The sequence below is a fragment of the Protomyctophum parallelum genome (assembly GCF_964188405.1).
Source record: "Protomyctophum parallelum genome assembly, chromosome: 19".
Classification (NCBI taxonomy): domain Eukaryota; kingdom Metazoa; phylum Chordata; class Actinopteri; order Myctophiformes; family Myctophidae; genus Protomyctophum; species Protomyctophum parallelum.
The window spans coordinates 32074478-32079602 of NC_139717.1; positions in this window are offsets into that span (position 1 = coordinate 32074478).

The window sequence follows — 5125 nt, forward strand, 5'->3', positions numbered from 1 at the left end:
GTAAACAACATGTAGATTCACACTGGACAGTGGGTAACACTTTTCCTTTTTAAATTGACCTAATCCTGTGTAGGGGGAAATGATCAGTGATGACTCGACTAGCTGATTAGTACCACTTGGTTGACCGACGCATGACGTACATACAGCCTCAGCCAATCACATTGCGATGTTGTAACTATGTGCAGCCATAGACTGTAAAAATCTAAATACAAATAATGGTCAGAGAGTCACTGTGTTGTCATGAGTAGTAGTAAAGGAATCTAATATTCACACTAGATATATACCAGCATTCAGGCCTAGGCTATACCCTTCGGTTCACTGGAGCAGTTCTGTGTAAATGTTAATTTGTGAGTGTTGCTCAAATGCTATTTTCTCATTGTCTTTGTGAAAAAAGAAGTCTGCAATGCTAGCCATCGGATGCATAACCTTGTGCAATGACAATTGCCTGTGTGATTAGTCTTTAATGGTACTGTGGACTATTTAATAAATTTCCTTTTCATATTCGTAATTATTTCTCAATGAAAATTTTTAGGTATATGAATCATAAGTGCTGCATGTCAAAGAATGTCCTCCAGCTTAAAGACCAATACATCTGCTGGTTTGGGGTAGGGCCAATAGACGTAACCAGCATTATTCCCACTATATACACACTATACAACTGCCGAATCTTGGCAGCATTACCACACTGGTGGGCAGCAGTCGATCAGGGGTAGAGTGGCTGGTAGAGTGGCCGGATGGGAACGTGAGATTCCCAGTTCGATCGCGGGCTCCCCCAGAGTTAGTGTCGAAGTGTCCTTGAGCAAGACTCTGTTCCCGATGAGCAGGTTAATTGGTGCCTTGCATGGTTTCCACCGCCATCGGTGTATGAATGTGTGTGTGAATGGGTGAATGTAATGTAATGCACAATCTATGTAAAGCGCTTTGGATAAAAGCGTTATATAAATCAAATGCACCATTTACCCCACAGCATGTTAAACAGGCTGCTTCTATGAATATTTGACTCTGAGCTCTGCATTCAGTCATGCTTCCTCCAGCTTAAGGAACATTTGAAAAGTCCTGTTATCCTCAGTTTACCTTGAGAAGGTCATTCATGATTTTATCTGATCTTGATCAGATTGTTGTACTCTGGACTTTCTCAGAAAACCATTTCACGCCTCCAACTAATCCAAAATGGCAAGACTTTTAACTGACCTTTAGAGATGAAACCACACCACACCTATCCTGGCCTCTCCACTGGTTGCCTGTATGTTTTAAAATGGATCTTACAATTTTGCTGATAACGATAAAGGCTGCAGTCTTCGGCCAGAGCTCATGCTCATTGTTCCTAAATCTAATCGGTGACCATGCTTTCACTTTAAGAACGCTTACGCTTGGCAAGCTAAGTCAGCATCATCTTTTAAATAATCTTCTCAAAACGTACAGCACTTTTATAAGAAATCCATTTTATGATCCATTTCTTATTACTGCTTTTAAATTATTGTATTGCTTACTGTTTAAATGCAATGCGCACCTATTTCCATGCTTATTCATGTTAACTATAGGCTGTTATCTCTTTTGTGTCCTTAATGTGTTCATTTTAATTGTCTTTTATTGTATGTTTCTTTAATTGTATCGTGTCTCATGGCAGTTCTTAATCTTAATCCTTTTATAGTACCTTATCATAGTTGTACTTTACCTGGGTTTTGGTGGCTGGGTGTTTGGTATTTCATTTTAAAGGGATAGTTCACCCCAAAATGACATTTTTCCTATCGATTAGGATTACTCACCCCATGTATGGAGACTTTGGGAACCGATGCTGGTCATCAAGTTATTGGCTTAGGAATGCAACAAAAACTAAAAATATCTATGAATTCAAGTCGCCATGGGGTGAGTAATTGATGGAAATTTACTTTTGTGACGTTGTGTTGAAAAATGCTATGCAAATAAAATATTCATACCATAGGTCGGACATGTGTGCTGGGCTAAAGCCACTTTCTTGGCCTTAAATCTACTGTATGCACATCTCTGCTACTGGACCTTGGTCAAATGGCTCAGTGATGCCAGGCCTTTTTTTCAGTACACTCTGGTCGTGCACAGATAGACACTACTTACTGTAGGTGGTGCTAGAGAACAGCAATGTGCCCTTTTGAAAGCTTGTTTTTGTATAGTGTACAGTATGTGGCCCATCGTGACATCGATAAATTCTGGATTAAAAGCTTCTAATATATTACACAGGTTACATTTGTCAAAGGAAAAACTCAACAGAATGTATCCAAGTGTGAATCCAGCCTGCGACAGATGTGGCCAGTCGCCGGCCACTCTAGCTCATATGTTCTGGCATTGCACTAAACTAACACCATATTGGCAAAGTATATTTAAATCACTGTCAGACATTGTTGGCAGGCCTTTTGACCCGGATCCACTGACAGCAGTTATGGGAGTCAGGGGGACCGGGGTCAAACTGTCTACTTTCCAATATAACATGGTGAAATATGTGACTCTACTGGCTCGCAGACTGATACTGTTGAATTGGAAACAAGCACAGGTTCCGACTCACACTTCACTTATGAGAGATGTTATGCACTACTTACAATTAGAAAAGATTAAGTTTGAATTGAGAGGGAGTGAAGATAGATTCTACCAGACATGGCAACCCTTCATTGAATATTTCAATAGGTGCACGCTAACCCCTCCTACACAATAGATAGCACAATAAAAAATTGGGGGAAAAAAGAAAAAAAAGTGTTTTTTCTTTATTTTATTTTTTCTCATTAAAAAAAAAAGAATGTCTGTAATTCACTTAATTTACAACAACATGTTGGGAAAGTTTGAGAGCAAGAGTGTCTGTCCTGTTGTCTGTTTTGTTTGTCTGTTCACACTTGTCAACTGTTTTTTGTTTTTTCATGTTTATCACATAATTTTATCTTTTTTATTATGTATTGTATGTGGAACATTTACATTGCCTGTTATTTCTTTCATTTTATTTAACAGAACTACTCATTATCATTGTCGATAATATTCTGATGTTGTCATACAAAAAAAGCTTAATAAAAACAGTATATATATAAAAAAAGCTTCTAATATATTATTTATGCCCTAAAATCTATAAACCACACAGAATTAACTAAGGCCGCTGGCAGTTACACTCGCCACACAAGGTGCCTTTTTTCACTTGAGCACCTGCCATGCAAAATGTCTGTGCACGCCACTAGCTTAATATTTACTACAGCTTTTGTTTCCGCTGAACCCATTATGCATTTTCCCTATATCTTCCCCATAGTCTGCAGTCTTCCCTATAATATATCTATCTCACAGTTTTCTGTCCTCCACTCGTTGTAGTAGAGGTGTATACTGCCAGATGCTTTACAGTGTCATATACATGACAAAAGTATACATGCTTGTGTGTCTAATGCATTTGGGATGCAGTACAATTCCAGGCTTTCCCCCCCTGCAATAACGATGGGGCTGTATGGATATTTGGGTGTTAAAAGTTTGGTAACCACTGTCCTAAAACACTGTCCCATTCTCCACGATAAGCAATGCAGTTATGCAAGACAGTCTCGAATCCACACAGGTTAACTAGACTAGCATGCCTTTGGAAACCTGTTGTGATGAGGAGGACAGTGTCCACAGGCACAGAAATGCAACAAGCATTGTCACACATAATGAACAAAGCGTTCAGTCTAGCTAAGCCTGCACAAAGATAAGCACAGCTCTGGGAAGATAGAAAGTATACTTTGGCAGGGTTTCAAGAGTGAATTGTCCTTGACTGGAGATAAGAGACTGCAATCAAGCAACCTCTGTTGTTATATCAGGAGTCACACATCACACATGTACCGAATTCCTGGGCAAAAATGGCATTAGTTATTCCCTGTCGGTCCCCATTCGGCTGTTCTTCTAGTCTAGTCTCGACTCAAACACACAGTGAAACAAAGTTATCAAGCTAACCTGAATTGCCTGCTAAAACAGAATTATTGACACATTCCAAGAGTATTTTAATTCTGTTACACCACAGACTTGCCAAATCCAGCTGTGGATAAAATTAAGCGACCACATCAAATTTGTCTTAAATTACCAACTCCACGTTGTGCATGGCAGCCATTCCACTCCAAGTCTTTTAGGGTACAATTGGATTAGGTGCTAACCTGAAACAAATCCCATTTAGTGAGGAATGGTAAACCACTTTAGCCTACTTTATTTTGTCACATATCACGATTACAGGTGTAAATGTGGGTGTTTTAAAAAATCCCACCTGTGTGAAGTGAGGGGCAATCACAATTTGCGTCCTCACCTTTGTCTTCAGTGTTTGTGTTTACGTAATGTTGTATTTACACAAACACTCAAAAATGGCCATTAATTTTCAATGGCATTTAATGTTTGTGTCAGGTCAAATGCTCAAAACTGGCCATTAATTTTCAATTACATTTAATGTTTGTGTTAGGACAATGTTTGTGTTTACATACTGTGACAGTGTAGTCAACCAGGGCCAGGAAGGACACGACACAGGCAGTTGTTCTCAAGAAGGCTGTTTTATTCCTCTTAAGCCAGGGCATAACAATTTGAAAGCCTCACAAATTCACAATGTCAGTTTACACAGGAGAGCAGATGGCTCTCCAGTCTCCACTGTCCGGACAGAGGCTCTCTCCCGAGTGTTTGTGGAGATGACTGATTTATCCTGTTGTGCCTTGATCAAGTCCATGCACAACAGGTGCGCAGCCACACCCAGCTCTGAGTCCAGTTCTAGTTTGACTCAGGCCAGGTGTGACTGCAAACCCATTTTGGGCGGGAACCCCTTTTGGTGTTAGCATCATGTCATGCTTTAGCTATTGAAAAATAGCAGATCTACAAGCTCATAGCGCGCCACCGAGTGGCACGCTACGAGCTTGTAGGTCTGCTATTTTTGAAAAATCGAAGAACCACTGACATAGAAACATAGCTTTTTCAGATGACTGTCAGGATGTAGAAGACATTTTTAGAATCTGATCTCAGATCAGAATGGGTTAAATCAGTCACCCTCCATCTCACACATACACCCTCAAAGCTGGACATAGGAGGGGCCAAAACAAACCTCAATTGACTGGAATGACCGCCAACACATTTGAATGTCACTCAACTGTAGGATGACATCAAGTGACCTACAAAGGTT